The sequence below is a fragment of the Gavialis gangeticus genome, unplaced genomic scaffold (assembly GCF_001723915.1).
Source record: "Gavialis gangeticus isolate Ggan-Ray unplaced genomic scaffold, GavGan_comp1, whole genome shotgun sequence".
Taxonomy (NCBI): Eukaryota; Metazoa; Chordata; order Crocodylia; family Gavialidae; genus Gavialis; species Gavialis gangeticus.
Window position 1 is genome coordinate 1,616,727 of NW_017728980.1, and position 22,577 is coordinate 1,639,303.

Consider the following 22,577-nt stretch of genomic DNA (forward strand, 5'->3'; position numbering starts at 1 on the left):
GGGGGGGGCGGGGGGGCCCCCCCCCCCCCCCCCCCCATGACTGCTGGCAATGTTGGCTGTTCCTCCTGCAGTTCTTAGTGCTAGAGAAGGGAGTTCCAGAGGTCTAATCCACCACTTCTCAATCCATGGATCATGACCCACAGGTAGGTCGCAAGAAAATATGAAGGGGTTGCGAACAAACTTTTAGAAATGAATTGTTCTTTAAAAAAGAAAAACAGAAATAGTGGCTTTTCTCTTGCAGGTTGGCAGTTCCAGCCTGCAAGGGGCTGCTTGGGTCCCCCCTGTTCCTCCCTGCTCCATACGCTGTGGGGCTTGGGGGCAGTGGGTCTGGAGTGAGGGGCACTGGGTCAGGACTGGCCATTGCTGTTTACAAAAGGGTCTTGGTACAAAAAAATGTTGAGAACCACTGATCTAGTGCAACCCCCCTGCCTGAGGTAGGATCACCCCTATCCAAACCATCCCATACAACTATAATCTAAACGCTACATAAGACAACCCTCAACTTTGATGCAACATAGATCTAACACCCTCACCTGCCACAAGTAAAGCTGAGGAACCACGTCAGCCCATGTCCTGCTTCTATGAAATATTGTCAATATATGCCCAAGAGATCCTGGGCAGAGGGCCATGCCCCCCACTGCAGAGGAAGACAAAACCCCCCACAGTCCATACCAGTCTGGCCAGGGGGTACAATTCCTTTCTGCCCCCAAAGTCTGAGGGGACCTCAGGCATTGAGTCTAGATCTCTGCTGTTACAGGCACCACATCCATGTTCCCATTTGTGAGTGTATCTTGTTCTGTTTAAAGGTGATTTAAGAGTTTTATGCCTCTTGCTTCTACTTGGGGGGGTTGCTCCAGACCCTCCCTTGTCTGATGGTTAGGGGCCCTCTCATTTCCAGCTTAAATTGGGCATGGATAAGTATATCTCCACTTATACTCATGCCAATGTTGATCCTTAACTGCAGGAGCTCTGGTTCCCTTCCTGATGCATTTACCAAGCATGTTTAGGCTTTAAAAAGTGCTCCATTGCACCATGCAGCAAACTCATGGCATTGTGTGTTCAGGAGACTTTCACCACTCCCCACCAGCGGGTGAGCAGTACACGATCTCATTCAGAGCCATTCTTTCATCTGATCTTGGCATCTACTGAGTCTGGGTCACGGCCAGCAGCAAGGCTTTTCCTGTGCCCTTTCTCTTCCTGGCTGCCACTCTGCTGTGTCTGTGCATGCTTGTGTGTCTTGCTCTCTCTGCATCTGTGCTTAAAGGCTTAAAGATGATTATTTATCCCTCTGACTTCTCCATGAGCAGCCTCCAGGACTCCCCCTGCCACTGGCACTTATTTTTTCTCAGAGTTGGAGAGCTTTTCCTCTGGAGAACCTTGTGGGTCTGTCTTCTGTTAACCCTTCTGATGCTGGTCCATGTGCCCTCCTTCCACAGCCAGCTCTAGCACAAATTCCTCTCTGCTTCAGCAGCTTTAACCAGCTCACTGCTGTTTTCCATTTAAATGAACCATTGAGAATACACTCCATCTGCACTGTCCACTGAGGTGCAGGCCACTAGGCCCTCCTACGTCGGGCTGGGGAGAGCTTGCAGCCGTCTTACTGGCCTCTGCTGTCCCATGAAGGAAGGGGTTAAGAGAGCTGGGAGAGGAGGGTGGATCCCAGTATTCCACTCTCCAGCAGGAAAGGTTTCAAGTTGACTCAATGATTACATTACACAACCCAGAGCAAGAAAAGCTGGGAACATCTGGAGTGGCAAGAGCCACATGTCTGAGGCCTTGGGGCCTTCTCAGTGAGGAGCTTCTCTGTGCATCTCCAAGCCCCCTCTGGGAACCTCAGAGGAAGGGTAGTTCAGTGCATCTGAGCCAGCACACCTGGCCTTCATGACTGGATCACTGCCAGGAGCGAGGAGGGAGCTGCTTAGTTTTGCTGGCCAGCAACACCACAAATCCTGGGGAGAGGAAGGCAACTTTAACCAGAGGCTGAAAGCGTCTTCACTGAGGAAGTACCACCTGCACACAACAGGCTCTGCCCCATCAAAATCTGCCTAAAACTACCTGGTCCTGCATCATACCAGCACCATTCATCTACCAGCCAGTGCCTGATTTAGATGGATCCCAAGGGTGTGAACAGGATGCAACAGTGCATCTGACCAGAGTCCTTCTCTGCCTGTCCTGTGCCCCCAAGTCAAATCCACAACTTCTCATTCGTTATTTGTCAAGACTGTCAGCTGGGCCAGTCTGCTTCATTCCCTGCCTTCTGTATCTTGCAATGGGATGCTGCTATAATCACAACCTCCCATCTCTTCTATGTACACGTAGCACAGCAAATACTGCAGCCTCTTGGGCACCCATACAGCTGGCTCCCTGGGAAAGACCTTCCCAAAGGGAAACAAGCCTGACTTCTGCTGAGCTACTTTTGCAGCACAGGGATAGCAGCCCAGCCCAGCTGAGTGCAGCTGCCTACCGCATGCTAATCTGGGCGGCAGGTTTGTCTGTGGTCATGGGGAGGAAATACAAACAGGATGGTAGTAACAGAAGAAGGCACCCTCTGGTTTGTGGGTGAGGGCTGTTTCTGAATAAGAAACAATTGCAAGGAAAATATATGAGATAGGGAGGTCGTCTCTCGAGTCCTGGGATTTATGCCACGCATAAGATTTAATGCTCTTGTAATTACTGCAGGAAGCACCACATTGGAAGAATTCCTAGGCTGAAATCAATTAATGGGTAAATGCACAGTGTCCTCTTATTCAATGTAGTGCTCCTTAACTCTAGAGATGCCAGTGGCTTTCCAGCCTTCCTATTGGTTTGCAAACATGCCTAAAACATAGGGTGGGGCTCTCCTTCCTGCTCAGCCCAATTCCTGCTGGGGCACAGAAGGACCATCAGAGCCTTGGAGCAGGCAGGGGAGGAGTCCTGCAGTGCAGGAGTGGAGCAGATGCACTGGGCAGAATTAGCTCAGAGAGGTGAGTACAACTCCCAAGCAGTCCCCTTGGACTACCTCCCCAGGCAGTTTTTGGCCCCTGAGCAGTTTGGTTTTGGGAAGGCACAGAGGTGGAACAAAACCTTCTTAGCATCACCTGCACCTGGCATGCAAGCTTTGTCAGACCTTATAGACCTAGGGTACAAAATTGCACCCCCAGAGATCTCTAATACACCTCTGAAATGCAGCCATCTGCCATGAAGAATATAGCAGCTCTATAGTAGCAGTGTTCTGCAGAGCAGCTGAGAAGAGGAAGCAAAATGCCTTTGAAAAAATTGGAGGCATTTGATTAGTCACCCCAGAACAAGCTGCCAGGCCATCAGTGTTGTGGGCAAACTGATGTACGTGTGCTCAGTGTCTTTTTAAGTTGTGGTTTTCAGTGCTGCCTCAAGAGAGAGCACTGCTATCTGCAGCTTCCTGGTCTCAAGTTGCTTGTTGTAGCATCCAAGTGCAGTCCAGCTGTTTAGGTCTTGAGGAAGTCTCCTTTTCAAAAACTAGTCAGCCCCAACTCTGCTGATCTTCTGAGCTCTGCACTGGCAGTGACATGGTTACACGCATAGTGTCACAGCTACCTTTTCAGCTAAGGCCACCAGCAAGTTGTTTCCCCTGTGCACCAGAGGGAAATGAATTTGATATATTTATCCATGTGACACCCATTCCACCCAGTTTCTTCAAAGAACTGCTCCATTACTTGAGCCAGCAAAAAGAAAATGAATGTGCCTTTAACTAGCAGAGGGCAGTGTTCCCTTCTTCCTACGCCCAATGCATGACATTATTTATTCTATCCATCCAGGAGAGCACACACCAACTGCAGAGGCTTCCTTAGCTTGACAAAGGGTTTTTAAAACCAAAAGCTTGCTAAATTTTCCCCCCCAACTATTTAAGTTGGTCTAATAAAAGATATCAGAGTCATCCGAAGAACCTTGTCTGCCTATGACATTCCTTGTATTGGAGGGTAGCAGCAGCAGAGCTAAGGTGTCTTGCTGTGGCCCTAGAGGCAATAGTTCAAGACTCGCTCTAGACAGGTGTTGGAGGCCTTCCCCAACCCCTGCTCCCAGATGTGAATTGACACTTGCTTGTTCGGGTTGGGGAGTCGAAAACCTAGCTATGACATTGGCCCATTGTGTGCCTGAACCATGTTAGCCATGGTGGTCCAATTCAGACAGTGGTATTAGAGTGAGTAGTCTCTGTGCAATGGCCATGCCAAGGGCATTGATTGGGTGACCAGTCCCATTTCATGCTGTCCCAATAAATCACTTGACCTTCCTGCTAGAATGCCTGTTGGCATGGCAGAGGGGCACATTGTGGGTAGCACAGGTATGAATATACACAATTGGCTAGTATCTGCATAGGCATACAGGCCCTATAAGCCCATATATGGGCTGTGGAAGTGTCAGTGTAACTGGAGCTGCTGAGGATGTTTTTCTCATAGATTTTGATTGTTTTTTCTTGGAAACTTTCTATAGAAGCAAATATGTATTTAGCCCATTTTTGTTGGGTATTTAACATTAATTTGTGTTTGCCTGAGCTACTGGTGTTTTGTGCAAGCGGTGGTTGGCTTTTTCATGCCCTGATTTGATTGCAGGCCTGACTGCCTCGACAACAGTGCTCTGTTGTTGCCTCTTTGGATGAGCTCCAAGACCATGGAGCATTGGGGACGGGGTGGGGAGATGGGCTCTGGCTGCATTTTCAGGCAGGTTCTAGCTCTCTGCTGATGTGATAGTTCTCCATGCTCTTTCCCTTACTCACGGGATGTATTTTGACAGCTGATACCCGTGCTGTACTTTGGAGGCAGATCTTGACCTGACCTCCTCAGTCATCTGTGCACTCGCTGATGACTTTCCTATTTGCTGGAAGACTGTCATCTTTGTATAGAGGGTGAACAGAGAATTATTCTGGTGGCACAAAGTACCTTATTTTGTATGCCAGTTGTTACTCCACTGTGAGGTCTGGGAGCTCTGATATGGGGCTCTTCCTTCATTCAGGACCACAGGATCCAGCTTTTTCCATAATGTTGTCTTGTGCTTTTCCTGTCCCCTGGGACAGTGCCTTAAACTCAGGGTGCTGATCCCAGCAGCATGCATGCTGATTATCTGTCTGCACATGCAGAGCACTGCCAGGATCACGTGCTTGCTCATATAGGATGCTGGTATGAAGCTGTGCCGTGAAATTCTGTGTTAGCAGCACTTCTCTGGGGAGAATTTAGCTGCCTTAACAGAGTATGAAATTCGTGGCTTCAAATGGAATTCATAGATTCCTAGAATTGAAAGGGACCTCAGTGGGCCATCTAGTCTGACCCCCTGCCCTGGCAGGCAAGAAAAGAATCATGGTTTGTTGGAACCAACTTAGACCCAACTGATCCTGGTACATTAGATGTTAACTTCATCTTGTCTAGCTACTCCTGCACTACATTCTGTTAAAGGGCCAGCTCAAAACACCTTCTTTCTCTCCAGCATCCTGTTCCTGTTCACAGCTCGTCTTTGACTCCTGTGACTTTATTCTGAAACACAAGTGAGGGTGGTGCCACATGTTCACTTGCACCAGTTGCAAAGTATTAGAAAGTAGTGACTTATTAAAGTTAGTATGCGTTTCAGAGAGACTCCTTGCCTGAAAAGGAATAACTTTGCAACACCTGCTAAACTGCTTGAACATGTGTCTGCTCCCATTTTAACTACACTTAGGATTCAGTGTGATGCCAGAAACCTCTTGGTTTAGCTTATGCACAAATGACTTGGAAAAAAACAAGCTGGAGAGATCAAATGGAAGCTTGTCTGGGGTCATTGTGGGGGAAAGAAAGATCACTTCACCATTCTATGCAAGTACCGTCACTATTGTGTAAGTAGAAGGAGTCAGACATCATAATGGGACTAGTATAAGATCCAGAGTAGGGTTTAGATCATGATGCTTCAGAGACTTCGTGCTCCAGGTGGCCTGTCCAGCATCTAGGCTAGGGGCAGACATTCAAAAAGCCTAAGCCTGAATTGATTCTGTCTTTTCAGGTTAGTCTAACCTGCAAAGCTTAAACCGATTTGGAGGTGGAATTTCATTCCAGAAATGCAGGCGCATGCCTGGAACGGCTCAGGCTAGAAGCTGGGGTGGGGGTTGCTAGAGCAGCCCTCTCTTCCCTTCTACAGTGGTGAGCTGAGGGGTGGGGTTTGGCCAGGCCCTGCTCTGATTAGGGATGGATTTAAACCCCTGTTCTGGCCTGCACTTTCAGGCTTCCACCCCCCACCCCCAGTTGGCAGCTTAAGGGGTAGGAGTGTGTCCAGCCACCAGCCCCAGGCTAGCACTCAGAGGCAAAGAAGTGTGTGTGTGTGGGGGGTGTAGTGCATGCATCTGTTGGTGATACTGAGCTTTTCAATCTCCCTCTCCCTGTCTGTAAACCTGACGGATGCAAGCCAGCATGGGTCAGGGCTGATAAAATCACAGTGTTTGTCAGCCCGTCAGCAAAACAAAAGCCTCTCACATTAGTTCAAACTCTTCTTAAACATCTTTTCCCAAGGAGGGGCATTACCAGCTGGCTTGTTGATTAGCTTCAAAAAGCCCTAAGCAGACACTGCTATGTCTGCCTTTGCCCTGTCCTAGTGAAATGGGAGATGCACACAAACAGACACCTCTCAGCATTAGCTAGCATACCACATGCCTAGGGTCCGTGGGGTTGGGGTCTGTGCTGTGGGAGATGGGAGGCAGGGATGGGGGGAAATCTCTGCTTGAGCAGCAAGAGAAGCCAGGCAGACCCTGCTGTGCCTGCCACCTGCCCCAGAGCTCTGGCTATGGAGGAGAGGGGCAGGGCCAGCCTGTTCTTTGGAGCAGAGAGCACAGCCTAGCCCAGCCCCACCCAGGGCTGTGAATCATCTGGGAGGCTGGCGGATGCTGGTTTAACTTAAACCAGGAAGGGGTCTGGGACAGACATTGCATAAACCAGTTTGACCCAAATTAGTTAAGTCTGATGCTACATTCAACCAGGTTTATCTTAAACTGGTTTCAGCCATTTTGAAACTGGTTTATGTGCACTGAATGGCTGTTCTGTTACAGATTTAAACCAGTTTCTGATCACTTAAACTGGTTTATGTGTAATGTCTGTCCCTAGCCTAGTGATGAAATTAAAGGAGTTTAGTTGGTAGAAATTCCCAGTATCTTAAAATAAAAAGGCTTTGTTCATTTGGTTCATTTGTTTTTTCACTCCTTTACAATTAAATGTAATGTTTAGGCTGATCCATATTCGGGTTAAGGACCCAAGGAAACATGTCACAAGCACTGGGGAGCTGTATCCAGAGTTAAGAGTACTACTGAGTGTTGTGGCCCTGACCAGATTCCCTGGGCCACTCCCTTCACCTCCGCTCCTATTTTGAATCGGAATTTGTTTTTTGTTTTTTTCACTTTTTACTGTAAGCTGCATCAGCTGTATATAAAATATTGTTTTTTCGCAATTAAACTATTTTTCTTGTGTGAGCAGGTCTTGCAGCCTATAGTTTGTGAATTAATACTGATATCCTGTATTTTCTCAAATACAGCATGCACCTTTCCCCAAAAATTCTGCTGCTGGAAATTGGGGTGCACAGTATAAGCAAGGAAATATGGTAATAATATTTTCAGTAGCATGAGTAAAAGTGAGTGGCAGAAGAACTGAAAATAAAATTGCACTTGTTCTACATGAAGCAGCACAAAATAACCACACTGGGCTCCCTAGCTGCTGCTACACAGTTCTTTACTGCTACCTACCAGTATTTTCTTTTTTTTTTTTCTCTTTTCTTTCATATGCACCTTGTTTGTGAAGAGCAGAATCTTATTCTGGGGTGTGTTTGTATGTGAGGAAAATACAGTACCCAGCACTCATCAGAAGATCTCGAAGCCTTCTTACCAGTTGTCGGTATTGTGCTTGTATGAGTGCAATACAGCATACTGCTAGAGGTGTAGTATTGATTCATATTAGGCCTCCTACAGGTTGATCTATGTGACTTTTTTTTTTTTTTCTTTGTGGTTTGGCCTAAGTCAGGGATGTCAAACTCATTTGTCCCCACAGGCTTGGATGAGTGTCTCTGGACTGGTCTAGAGGCTGGGGTGGGGCCAATCCCTGGTGCAGCATGCGGTGGCTCCCAAGGCCAGCATGTGGCACATGCTGCCTGTTGTGCACAGGCTGGACCCAGTACTGCAGGCGGCACATGGAGTCAGTCCAGGACACCACATGCAGTTGCCCCCTGCACAACATGCAGGACCAAATCAAGCCCATTTGCTGTGGGCAGTGTGCGCCACGTGCCAGCCCAGGGGACCACATGCACAGCAAGCCCCAGGGCTGTCATGTCCTATACACAGCACATGGGTCTCTACCAGTCATGTGTGCTGCAGTCTATGCACCACCCTTCCAGGCTTGCCCCGTGTACTGGCTCTGGCTTCTTGCCATTCCCCTCTGCCATGTGTAGCACATATGGCCAGTCCAGCCCTGTGCACCATGTGCAGCATACGCTGACCCCAGGGATCATTGTGCGCATGGCACCTGGGACCAGCACAGGGTATGTGCTGTCAGCCACAGTACATGCAACGCAGGGATCCAGACTGCATACAGTGCCTGGAACTGATCGCCTGTAGTGTGCAGGGCGCGCATGGCACCAGGACCTGCCTGCATGCTGCATGTAGTGTGTGGGGCTGGGGCCAGGCCTGGTGCTGGTACATGGGGTTGGTCTAGCAATCCAAAAAAACTGGATCTGGCCCATGGGCTGTACATTTGAGACCACTGGCCTAAGTCATGCTGCACATACTTTCTTCCCTGTTTGTAACTATTTATAGTGTGCACGCATATGGGCAGGTGGCATAAAGAGGAGTTGCGGTGCTGCTCTGCAGTTCATGTACTATACTTGGATGTGCTGCACATTCAAACCTTGATATGACCTCTGCCTTGCTCTGCTGTTAGAATCAACTGTTGAGGCAGAATTGTTCCCTGGGTAGGGGGCACAAGTTGGCTGGGATGTGTGGAAGAAGGGATTGTTGCGCTTGCTGTGTGACCTTATCATTCCAGGACAGATATGTGTAATTAAATCACGTTCTACTTGGAACAGGCCTACCATCCATTTCAGAGATTACCTTTGCACTGTTGGAAGCCAGGGGTGACCCTGAATTAGACAATAGTTTCTGAAGAAGGAACAACTCTACCACACAGGAAATAATCTGGAGATGCAGTACTGTTTGGGGATTGGGGTGCACCTAAAGGCCAGTGCTGATTTTGTCTTGATCTTTAGCCATTTCCTGTTAAGTGGTGCCTCATGAGCGGACATTAACAGCAAGATGCATGTGTGTGATCAAGGCCCGTTAGTCTGCCATGCTGTGACTTTCCTTGCAGGGCCCGGTCAAGCAGTTCTCCCCAGCTGCTGTGGTCCCTTGAGCTAGCTCATTACTTGTATGTGGAGTCTGGAGGTATCTGACGTGGAGACTTCCTGTGGGAGCTGAGGCACATTCTGCAGCTGGCTACTGAGCTGGGCCAGTGCCTGTGCTGCTCCTCCTCTCCCCTGCCCCGCAGTAGAGCAGGCTGCTAGGATAGGATGAGTCTGTCCCCTTGTGCCACAGTTCCTCAAAAATGGGAGTAAGCCCTGATCTTGTTACACAGGTGTAGGAGCCTTAGGCACAGGCTTCCTTCTCAATGTGGAAGGCATCTATCTGCGTTGGAACCTGGCTGCTCCTCCCCAAAGCTGCAGGCAGATCCCACTCAGGGTTGTTGCTTGTACTCGCCTGACAGCTGTGTACAAGAATGAGTGCACACTGAAAATCAACCAAAGGCAAAAACATCCAATTACCTGTGGGTACCCACTTTTCACAAGATAATCATTCCCTCTCCAATCTCTGTTCTAATCCTCAAAGGGAATTCACAAAACACCTTTCATAGATGAGCCTATGAACTTCACTTTGTCAAGCTATAGGATACAAAAAATCATGGACTTAAAATAGACATTGGCTTTATGACACATTACAACCTGCCTGACATCTAACACACAAGGTAACCTGCCTTTAGCTGACCACTGGCATTCCTTCACACTCTTTTCCCTCCCATCGCCCCCTCCCCTCCTATCTCTATCCATTGTCTTCCAAACTTCCACTCATAGCTTCTTTTCTACCTTGGAGAACTCATAACAGCAGCAGAGTCTCTCAATGCCTGAAGAAGTGTGTTTGTGCCCGGAAACTTGCAAAGAACTTTCTTACCTTTTATTAGACCAACTAAATAATTGGATCATATCTATCCAAAGATCCCATTTAGGAACACTCCTGGGTGCTTCTCTTCCAGCCTGATTCCTTACTGCAAACAGAGCTGGCTCAGAAGCGGGGTCATGAAACAGCTGCATTTGCTAATTAACAGGTGCCTGATGTGTATTGTTATTGTGTGTGTTTGTTCACAATAATTCCTCTCTTTGATGGGGCTACTTCTTAAGCATAGTTATACTAACAGGTCTGCACACAGAGAACCAGTGCAGGGCCCTCCTGAGTTTGCTTCTGATTCATGGCCAGAATGGCTTTGTTTCAAAACCGTGGAGTAGAAGTGGATTCCAGAAACAGCCCCTTCCGCTTTTCCTACCTGCATGTTAAGGTTTACGGATTCTTTCTGTATTGCTGTGTTGTACATAACGTAGGTCTCTGATCACTCCTGCGGGGTTTTGCAGGCTGCAAAGGGAATGGTACCTTCATAACACTGTGTTACTTCCAAGGTCATTGCACATTTCCTGGAAAACATGAATTTGACCATCTGCTAGAAGAAACCCAACATCTCCAGAAACAATGTGAAATGCAAAGTCTTTGCCAGTTCTAAACTCCATGTGAAAATCACTTTGAGTCCCTGGGCTAGGTCTCTGGCTGATGGAAATCAGCACAACATTGTGGACTGAACAGGAGGATCTTGCTCAGTGTATGAAGGAATTTGGGGAATGTACTTTGGTCTGCTGGAACAAGGGGCATGTTTTGCTGTCTAGATGGCAAGCACAGAACACCTTCCAAATCTGATAGGTGTCGCAGCTAGTTGTCCCATAGTGCAAGGACTTAGTAATCCTTTTTTATGTTATCCTGTGATGCTAACTGATATGCAGAAGCATGAACTTGATAAAACTGCATCCATTCAGCTGTGGCTGCAGAATGGATTTGGACTTTTTCTGTAGTAAATAGTCCCAAAATACGGAAAATCTTGTAAGTTGTGTTTTTCCCCCCATGCAACTAAAGATCAGAAAAAGAAAGCTAAGTCCTGTTTGGCCCTGTAGTTTAGCAGTGTTTGGCCCTGTAGTTTAGCAGTGTGCAGATTTGCAATCCATGAGTTTTTTTTTTAATACAGGGGTATTTCAGAAGGGGAAAGAAAGGAAGTGATAGTTGTCATTAAATTAGCATAATTGGTTGAATTTTTGCATTAGTGAAAATGAGATCTGGAAGCAGAGTGCAGGCCTGATTTTCATAATATGCTGGTAATTTCTGTTTACCCTGTATGCTCTTTATGGAATTTTATGGAACATATGCAGAGCCAATCCTATGGGTGTGCGGGGCCCGGGGCATACCAGGCTGTGTGGGGCCTGTTTAAGGAGGGGAGGGAAGGGTGGTGAGTGGTGTGTGGTGGCCGATGGGACCTGTACAGCACTGACCATGGGGCCCCTGCAAAGCGCCAGGCCTGGCGCGGTTCTCCCCCCCACCCCGGGACTTCTCTGATCCCATGCTGGGAGCAGGGATGCAGATGTATTTAGTTTTGCTACCTATGTATGAATACTTTTGGACTGTGCCTGGAAAAGACATTCAAAGCATAGTTATGGGCTTCTGAAGGCAGGGGTTGCAAGGGAAATAATATCAGGGAAGGAGTGGCTTCTGCCAGTGTACATCTCTTTTCACACAGCCTTCCCTGCTGCTCTGGTCCTCTGCCCAGTTCTGAATCCAATCACAAACTCTTCACTTTTGTCCTGCTGTTTTAGTCTAGGTTTCCTCCTTTGATCTTCACAGTTCAGTTCAGCTAATGCTCCCATCTGCTCCTGAATTGATTGTCAAATCTTTCAGTATTCTTCCATATTGGTGGGATGTGAATGGTAACTGCTCCAGACTAGACCAAACCTGCTTGTATCCTCCTGTACACGGCCTTCCCTTTCTGTTGAAGGAAACCTTGGGCATTCCCTTCCCAGTTTACTTTGCCACTAGCCTTTGCTATCAAGTTGTTTCCTTAGATGAAGGCATTGTGTCTGTTTTTAAAGTCACTTTCACTTGCTTAGAAATAGATGCGGAAACTTATTCTTCTGAAGCCTTCTCTTCCTTTTCCCTTTGGTCTGTGAAACTAGAAGGCCTTTCTTAGGTGTCTCCGAGCTTTTTAAATATCGAATAAACTCTCTGCTTCCTAGTGTGAAATGTTGTTGTTGTCTCTCCTCTTGGACTGTGGGTGGTGACGGGGAGATCCTTTTACATTTCATGCTTTTATTTTTTTCCCTCCTTTGGAGCAGCTGTACAAATACAGGTTTTCAAAAGTCCCCCAGTGAAGCAGGTGAATATATACAAGAAAGAACCAAAAAGAAGCTCAGCTAGCTCAGACTAGATTCTGCATGAAGCATAACAAAGCCTGTCTACCAGCTCCTTGCCGTTGTGGATGGCGAGAGTAGACCCTCTTTGGGATATAAGAAGCTCCAGAGACCCTGACTGTGCCGAGCTGTTTGGCCAGGTGACGTATTGGTTCCACTTGTAGCGATCTCGAGCTTAACTTGAGATCACCCTCCGGCAGTCCAGCCCCATGAGTCGGCCATCCTCACCACATGCTATAGTCTGCACCACAGCTGTCACATTGTGCTTCTTACATGGCAAGTTGGGGATTGCTCTGTGGACTGCTCCTCTCTCCTTCTTGGGTTTTTTCCTGCATCTAAGTCCTAGAGGCCGGAGGCAGCATGCCAAATGACTGGAGGTCAGGAGCAGGGAGGTACGGGAATGCTGCAGGTGAACTTCCTGGGCTCCAAACATATGCAGCACCTGGGTGAGCTCTGAATACACCACAAAAACAGGCAGGTGGAAAGGTGAGGGTTGCACTGTGCTCAGCTTCAGGCCCTGCAGTTCATTTGGGCTTCCAGGCTTAGGTTGCATGGCTGCTGGGCCTCAAGCTTTAAAGGGTTACAGAGTAGATAGTCTGCAGGTATGGGCTTTAATTCAGTCTCAGTGCAGACACCCTGATTGGGGCAGGGTTCATGGTGACTGAATGAGCATTCCTCAATGCTTTCACAGGCAGCTGGGTTGAGTGTGGCTCCTTCCAGATGGGAGGGTAGGACACCTCTCCTGCGCAGCTGCCTTAAAGTTCTGTGTTAGAGGTGTGCTCCTACTTGGGTGAAACAACTTTTTGCTGCAGCAGGAATAGCAGAACAGCTGCAGAGCTCATGTCCACTTTCTGCACAAGCACTCCACTAACTTTGCTATCTCTTCCCCCCACAAAGCAGCTGTATCTTTAGTGTGTGCAGCTTGGGAGCAAGGTACCAGTCCTCAATTCTGTGGCCAGCCAGACACCTGTGCAGGGCCTCTGTGATGTTCAGCGCAAGAAAAACTGCACTTATGAGAAGTTTGGCATCAGGTATTACTTTAGTTCAGCCTTTATGAACATTGCTGACATTGGTTGGTGTTGCCAAGAGCTTTGACCTTTAGCATTTTTTCAGTCCATCGCAGAGCAATGTCAGAGCAATGAATGGGTCTCTTGATGACACAAACCTTGAGTAGCCAAAGCCGAGAGAGCAGATGCATTGTGGTATTTCCATTCATTTCTGCCTAAAAATGCAGGCCTTATAATTAGTTAGAAGAACTCATCTTGCATCCCGGAGCAAAGAAGAGGTTTTTTTTCTCTTGAAAAGATAGATAAATTTTCACTTTCATGAAGTGATGATCTAAAATTAACCACGATTAACATGGGGGAAAAAATGACGAGATTGAGCTGCTGCCGCTTTCTATTTTGTGGTGCATTAGCTACAGAATGCCTTTGCATTTTTTTGGCTTATACATATTGCTCCATTTCATTTATAATTTTTCACTTCTCCATAAATGAACAAAATCAACAGTTTTACAGGACGCAGTAAAGCGTAGCCCAATAAGCTGACTATCTCTACAAGACCTGGAAAGGTAAGAGCTCCTAATGTACTTCTTGCATGCAGCCTCCTGCAGGACTGAAGACAATGCCACTGTTACACTTGTAAAAATGCACAGGCTCCAGATTTCTTTTTTCACAGGGGCTTTGATCTGTGCTTGTGTGTGGTCTGCATTCTGCCTTAGACAGTGAGGCCATGGCTTGTGTGCGTGCGTGCGCTGAAGACCTCTGCTGGAGAAGAACAGATTAGTTTTGAACCCTGGCTGGTTCGTTAGCAAAATGGGTGAAGTTTATTCCTTTTTGCATCCCAGGTTGGCATGGACGGCACTGGGTAGAGGTGGAGGCATTGATTTAGAACTGAGCTGAACTTCAGGTAGCGACTCCCGAGGCAGTATAACCATCGTGCATTGCATGAAGTTGGTTAGTTTTTGTTTCCAGTCATCCAATTTTATAAAGTGTATCCTGTGAAGACTCCAGGCCCCATTCTGCCCCCAGTAACAGCAGTTTGCTTGGGCCCCAGGGAGGCTGTGCATATGCAGAGAACTTGTCACTGGAGCAATGACAACGTTGGTGAGAACAATACTTTGTTCCACTGTAATGCCTTCCATTTGGTGCTCGTGGAGTGCTGCCAGGAGGTCACAGTTCCTCTCTGGAGATGAGTCTTGTTGTCGCTGTTGTAGAGATGGGTGAAGTGAAATGCAGAACAGTTAAGTAGGTGCTTTTTGACAGAGCTGGAATAAAATGTAGCAGTCTGTACCTAATTGTTAGGCAATATGTCTGGTGCAAATCATTACTGAATTCTGCAGAACTGCTTCTGTGGCATTTGTCCTTTCACAGTGATGGGTCAGCGCTTTCTTGTCAGCCAAATGTCCTCCGTCCCCAACCCTCTGACATGCTTTATCAGGTCTGAAATTAGCAGCATGCTCTGCAAGGGCGGAAGCAGAAAGAGCAAGGTCTGTCTGCAGCATAAAAGAAGAGAAAACTTCCATTAGCTTGCTTCAGCCTGTCGTGGGAGCCAGTTTGATTCTTCTGTGAATTGCTGCTTCTCTGCTTATAAAATCAGCTCTGCGGCAAGAGAGCAGAGTGTGCAACAGCTCAACTCCCAGCAGTTGGCACTGTAGTATCGCACGCACTCACTTAAAGGGTGTTTGGTGGGGCTGCAAGACCCAAAAGTTGATGACATTTGACAGCTGTTGCTGAAATCTTGCATCTTTAATATTTCCCCCCTCCATGTTACCTGGTTTTATCCCTGCAAGCTGGTCTAAGAGGTCTCAGCAGCAGTGTGCAAGTGTGAATGTGTGCATGGACGTGCTATGAATGCCTGAATGGGCAGCATATATTAATGCAACACTGAGGTTGAGACTTCAGTTGTTCCTTACAATGGGATCTTTCATTACATGGTAGTCACAAGGCAGTGTGTAATGTGACATGAAAGGAAAATTTTTGTTTTGCAGGCAGAAGTTACATCAGCTTAGATTATTATATCAGTTCCTCCCAAATGGAGTGGAGTCTGGGTCGGTCAGGACTTGAATGGGAAATATTTTCCGCCCTACAGGAAGAGATATTTGTTACTTGTGAAGTGGCTCTTGTCCTTCTGCATTGGTGTAGTGACAGGCAGGCTGTTGCTGGTGGAGCTGTCATTTGGCTGAAATGTAAAACCAAAAGCCAGAACTACAGGTTGTAGGAAACTTCAGATTAGAGCAGTTGTTAGATTTGGTTTTATTGGGCGTAATCTTGCAGGCGACAGTTCCTAGGGAAGCGTGGAGAGTGGCAGTTCTGTTTTACAAAAGCGTTTTGAGATTTGGTTTAATTTTGAACTGGAAAGGATCTTGGATCATTTAAAATTCCTGTGAAGGAAAACTCCAACACTTTGTTTTGAACCACGTTTTGTTTTTTGAATATTCTGCAAAGCTGAAATGAGTCTGTTCTGCCTTTTTATACAAGATGCACAATGAAAATATATGGACTCCTAGCCATTGCACCACAGAGGGGGAATATCTTGTTTTGAAGAGGTGGAAGTGGGATGCCTCATCATTGTCACTTTTCAATTTGTCACCAGAACATGTTTTGCCCAAATCAGCTGAGCCATTTTTCTTTTCATAAAGTAATGGTGAAGTTCTGACCGAGAGTTACCTTCTATGTTGTGGAATAAAAGGCTTTATGAGGCTAGTTGGCAAACTTGCATTATCTCATTGTGAGCAGCACTATATCCAATTCCTGGTAATAAAGCCATTATAAACCATATGGTGAAGTGTTCGTGCTTGCCTGATTTATGGACCACCCCACTGCTGGCTGAAACCCAGTCATCCCTGTGATGCATCACATCAGCAGGTTGCCAGCAGGCAGCAGTAACGCAACAATTGAGGACTGTTTGGACCGGCTCTGCCAGGGATTTGATGTGTGACCTTGGCCACATTGAATGCAGAAAAGGTGTAACAGTTTTCTTCTCCGTAAAATAGTTAGTGGTACTTGCCCACCTTTAAGAAGTACTTTGAGTCTAAAAATAGGAAATGTGGTAAGTGTCCTCCAGCTTTTGCAGTAACTATAGGCTATAGATTTTCTTGTCACTTAGCCAACTGACCACATTATTCAGTCTCTACTGTTGGCCATGGGCAAAGGGGAGAGGGCTGTGCAGTGGATGTTCCCTTCCTGGGTGTATGAAAAGGTATTTACTCCATTCCCCGTGTACTACTTCCTCAGATACTGGAAGCAGGGAGAACCTGTATCTAGCCATCTCTGTCAGCTGGCTTATGTAGACTCATCTGAGTTGCTGTTGGGAGGTGTGGGAGTTTGTGGATTTAGCTTCCAGCTTGAGGTTTTGAATCCTGCTGAGCTTGTTTTGAGTGGTTAAAAAGCAGAGTCCAGTTGAAATGAAGCCCAGAGATTTTGCCACTTGCCACTCCTGAAGCGCTGACCATGCACAACGTGGAAGATCTCTTGTGTATGCTGTACTATCCCATTGCCGCCTCTGTCCACACAGCTGCAGGGATTTGACCCAAACCTGCTCAGGTCTGTTTTGATGGGACTTTCGGCACCTGTTTTCTCTGGCACTTTGATGTTTGAGTGCAGCTGCGATTTCAGCAAGCAGGAGGCAGCATTTTACTGTAACAAATGGAGAAAGCAGAACTTGCATTGTTTTGTTCTTCCTGGAAGGACTCCTTACGTGGCTTTGCCTGGAATCCTTGCAAGAATTTTCTCTGGAAATATAGCGCTCAGATGCACTCCCAAGTGTCTGCCATGGAGACCTGGAAAGCTTAAGAAGTTAATGCCAAACTTACACCTTTGATTCCTCTTATGTCATGGTTTTTTGTCCCTGATTGGCGGTTTGGGGTATGTATGAAATCAGCAGAGCCCCTTTCTTCTCCTAGTGGGATAGGCATCCAACTGTATTTTCCAAACAGAAATGGCACATCTGGCAAAAAGGCCGAAGGCGAGGAATTGTGGGGTTTGGTCTTCTATGAAGGACATCTTCAGGGCTGGCTTGGAATACGTTTGTGATAGTGTTGTCAGGGAAGCTGGCAGCTGCTAGGTGACTTCATGGGGCTAAATGTAGACTCTAACCCAGGGCTGCTGATTTGAAACTTTCCAGCCTTCCTATAACTATGCTTCCTGTGGACAAACCCCACTAAGGCAACTTATTTCTGAGGAACTGGAGGAGACCAAAGCTGCTTGGTAACGACCAGCCTGGGGAAGGCTGGGCCAGTGAGACTGTACTCTCTTGACCAACTAGATGATGGATCTAATGTCAATTGTGGTCATAATTATGGGTTGGTGTCTGGATGTGGTGTGCTTATGGAGAGATCAGAGGCATGTTGCTTAACAGGGTAGATCAGCAGTTCTCAGTCTGTGGTATGGGTACCACCAGTGGTACGCAGACAACCCGTCAGTGGTACGCATTAACAGATTTATTAGAAGTACTTTATATATGACAAATGTGCTGGCAGTACTTAGAGGTTGAACTGAAAATGTGCTGGTGGTACTTAAGGTTGTATCATTTTAAATTGGTGGTGCATAGTCTGTCAATTTAGGAACTGCTGGGATAGATGAATAGTTTGCTCACAGGCAGGTAATGAAGGGTTATCAGACTGACTGGGAGGATGAGGAAGTGTTAAGTGACTTACTGAGCCCTGAGGCACTGGGATATGATTCAACATACCTGTCTAATGTTCTCGAAAGCTAACGCCACTGGCTGAATTCAAGTGATAGGGCAAAGGAAGCCTAGATGATCTATTAAAATCCAAGGGAAGGTGTTATGTGTAAGAGGTTGGAGTGGGTGATTTTTAGGACTCCTCGGATGAATGGTTCTCTGCAAGCCCAGGGGACTGGTCTCAGTGGCCCAATGGGCCCCTTCTGGCCCTGTGTGGCTGAGATCTGAAGTGTTTGGAAAATTGGTCAGAGCAGAGATGTGGTTAATGTAAAAAGTCGAGCACTAGTGAGCCTATGAAAGGGCAGTCGGTGGAGACGCAGAATTAGAGCAATTCAGAGTATCACTGGCAAAGAGAATGGGATGATGGTGGGCAACAAATTGACCACATATTTGTGCTAGGCACAAGAAGTAACACAGCTTCTTGTCTATACAAGCCTGGGAAGTGTTGGCAGGAGAACATGATAGTTTCACTTCCAGCTGCACCTGACATGCAGGCTACTGGATCTTATGTAATATATCTGCATTTCTGCTCTGTTGCAATATTTCTGTGATGCTATTTTGATTCACATTATTAATTAGAGGCATTCAAAGCACTTCAGACTGCAAGCCTTGCAAGCACTTTGGGTTGATTCCAAAAGCACAAGGTTTGGGTTGATTCCAAAAGCCTTCATATTCTGCTTGCAGATGTCTTTGAAGCAGTTTTGGGCCCCCTACACTTCTCTCCCCACTTGCAATTTGTCCCTACATGATGTTCTTTGGGATGCACCCTTCTTCCATCCTGTGAAGATGGCCAAGCCAGCGTATGCGCCACTGTTTGGATAGTGCAGTGATGGTTGGCAGGTTAGCTTTGGCAGTGACCTCTGTGTTTGATGATTTTTCTTGCCACTCTATGTCAAGGATGCTCCATAAACAGCATAGGTGGAAGCTGTTCAGCTTCTTTTCTTGTTATGCATATTTTGACCATGTCTCACTGCTATACATAAGGACCCTGAGGACACAGGTTTTGTACATAAGCAACTTAGTTTTGATTGTGAGTTTTGTATTGTTCTAGACTCATTTGGAGAGATTACTGAAAGTGGCCTTTCCAATGCACACATTTAGTTCTTCATCCAGTGATAGGTTGTCTCTTACAAGGCTATTAAAGGCCATTTTCTCGGCATGCCACTGCCAGCCTAGGCTCTAGGCAGCTGCTGCCAGCCATGAAGCCCAGGCTGCTCCCAGCAAGCAGCTGGGTGGCTGCAAGCCTTGCCATGGTTCGCAGCAGCTACCTAGAGCCTGGGCCGGCTACAGCTGGGAGGCTGCAAACATTTGCTCTGGTCTCTGGCATTTGCTCCGGACTGGTTGAGTGCATGCGCCCCTTGGAGCGGACTTTGTTCAGTGGTCCAGGAGCCCAGCTCTGTGTGCCCATGCATCTGCCTCTGTCTGGTCCTGTGTGTTTGTGTGCGCACACGTGTCTGGTTCTGGATGTGTGTGCACATGTGTCTGTTATGGGTGTGTTCCGGTTTTCTGTGTTTGTGCACATGGTTGTCTGTGTGTGTGTGTGTGTGTGTGTGTGTGTGTGTCTGGTCCCCCCCCCCGTGCAATCTTTGTCTTACCTGTCTCTTTTTTTTCTCTCTCATTGCAACATGCTCAACAAAAAAGGAATGCACAACAACAAAGGCAACATTTGTGATTATTAAATATACTAATATGCAGTGTGTCTTGCCATGTACACCCCCCACCTTCATTTTGGTTTTTCTGGTATGCCGGCACTCTGGCACCTTCCAGGGTAGACATTGTGGTTTTTTTGGTACTCCGGCCAAAAAACATTGCCTACCCCTGTGATAGGTGATCTGAGGATTGGAGGTATTCTGGGCAACAGTGATCACAACTTGATTAGGTTCATCATCCACTGAAAGGCTGGGCAGTCAGTTAGTAGAGCAGAAGCCCTAGACTTCAGAAGGGCAGACTTTGGAAAACTCAGGATGTTAGTTGGAGAGCCCCTCTTCAACCAATCACTGGATGATTTGGGAGTTCAAGAATGGTGGTGCTTCCTTAGGAGGGCAATTCTTACTGCTCAAAAAGAGGCCATCCCCATGCTGACAAAAAACGGGAAAGGAGCCAAGAGACCCGCTTGGCTCAACAGGGATATTAGGGAACTATTGAAAAAGAAAAAAGCTCACAAGCAGTGGAAGAGTGGTTCAGCAACCAGAGAGGAGAGTATGCTTATATCACCAGGGTCTGCAGGTATGAGATGCGGAAAGCCAAGGCAGGCATGGAGATCAAGCTGGCAACTGAAATAAAGGACAACAAAAAGTCTTTCTATACATAAGGAACAAGAAAAAATCAGGCTCCACTGTGGGACCCCTACTGAATATGGAGGGGCCGCCCACAGTTGATCCTTGCAAAAAGGCAGAGCTCCTAAATACATACTTCACATCAGTATTCCTGAAATCAAATGGGGGCTATTCACCTGTCCAGACGCCCAGGGAATATGGGGATGATAGCAGACTACATGAAATCAGTCCCGAACAGGCGAGAGATCTCCTTAGAGCACTTGGACCTTTTTCAAGTCTGCTGGGCCAGATGACCTGCATCTGAGAGTCCTGAAAGAACTGGCTGAGCTTATAGCAGAGCCACTGGCAAGGCTGTTCAAAGAGTTGTGAAACTCGGGAGTGGTCCCGGACAAGTGGAAGAGGGCCAACATGGTACCTGTCTCCGAGAAACAGAAGAGGGATGACCCTGCAAACTACAGTCTGACTTCAGTCCTGGGAAAAAAATTTTGAAAAATGTGTTAAGGAGGCCATCAATTAGAAGCTGGTAACTGGTGAGGTGTTATGAAGTAACCAGCACAGCTTTGTCAAGGTTAGATCATGCTTGACAAACCTGGTGTCCTTCTATGACTAGGTGACTAACCATCTGGACAAGGGACATGAAGTTGATGTCATTTACTTGGACTTCAGTAAAGCCTTTGATTCTGTTTCCCACAAGGTGTTCTCAACTAAATTGGAGGGCTCTGGGCTGGGCCAGTCTACAGTGACTAGATGGACAGCTGGTGTGGAGGCTGATCCCAGAGAGTTGTGAATGATGGGATGGCTTCATCTTGGATGGCTATGTCCAGTGGTGTCTCCCAGAGATCTGTGCTTGCACCCGTGCTCTTTAACATATTTATTAGTGACTTGGATGAGGGGGTGGAAAGCTCATTAATTAAGTTTGTGGATGATACTGTGGGGAAACATGGGAACATCAGAGGATAGGGTAAGGACCCAGGATGACCATGACAGACTGGTTTTATGGGCAGAATGGATCAGATGAGGTTTAACAGGGAGACGTGCAGGGTTCCTCATTGGAGTGAGAAGAACCTTCACCATAACTACATGATAGATGGTGGTCCACTGCTTGGCACAGCATCTGAATGGGACTTGGGGGTCATGACAGAGTGGAAGATGAACATGAGCTAACAGTGCGATGAGGTTGCCAGAAGGACTAATTGAACTCTGGCATGCATCAGCCGACATGTGGCCAATAGATCCAAGGAAGTGCTTCTGCCTCCCTTTTTATGTGCTGGTGAGGCCACAGCTGGAATACTGTGTTCAGTTCTGGGCACCGCATTTCAGGAAGGATGTGGATAAGCTCAAGAGGGTATAAAGAAAGGCCACCTGTATGATTAGGGTCTTGGAGGATAGGCCCTATGGGGAGAGGCTCCGGGACCTGGGCCTTTCAGTCTACATAAGAGAAGATTGAGACATGACTTGATAGCCGCCTACAATCACTTCAGGAGCAACTCTTCAGGAAGGCACTGCAAGGGAGGATGAGGACCAATAGGCACAAGCTAAAATGGAGGGAAAATTTAGGCTGGACATAAGAGAGAACTTTTTTTCCATGAGGGTTACCAGAATCTGGAACACACTCCCAGCTGAGGTGGTGCAGTCGCCATCCTTGGAAGTGTTTAAGACGAAGCTGGATAAGCACCTTGTTGAGCTCACTTGAGCCCAGTAACTTCCTGCCCACAGCAAGGGACTGGACTTGATGATCTTGCAGGTCCCTTCCAGTTCTATGATTCTGTGGGTATTTGTAGTTGGCCTTCTTCCTGAGTGGTGAGTGCAGCATCATCAGGAGAAAGAAGCTCCTTAATAAGTATGTGCCTCACTTTTGTCTTGGATTTTAGATGCAGTAGATTGTAGAGTTTTCCATGTGATCTTGTTTGAAGGTATATGCCTTCCTTCAAGCTATCAAAAGTGTAGTGCAGCAGCATAGAAAAGAAGCTCCCAAAGAGTGTGGGCACCAGAACAACCCTGCTTCACTCCATTTCTCATCTCAAATCTGTTAAAGTTGTTCCATCAAACTGAATTATGGCCTGCATGTTTTCATGGATGGAGCATGTCATGCTGAGTAAAGTTGGGGGGCATCCAGTCTTTACC

The 22,577-nt window shown here is 47.1% G+C and overlaps 1 protein-coding gene across 1 annotated transcript in view; it reads left to right on the forward strand.

Moving 5' to 3' along the window:
• The window catches only part of ST3GAL4 (ST3 beta-galactoside alpha-2,3-sialyltransferase 4), a 211,609-nt gene that overhangs the window by 85,799 nt on the left and 103,233 nt on the right, over positions 1-22,577 (forward strand). The gene's annotated exons all lie outside the window — the stretch shown is intronic.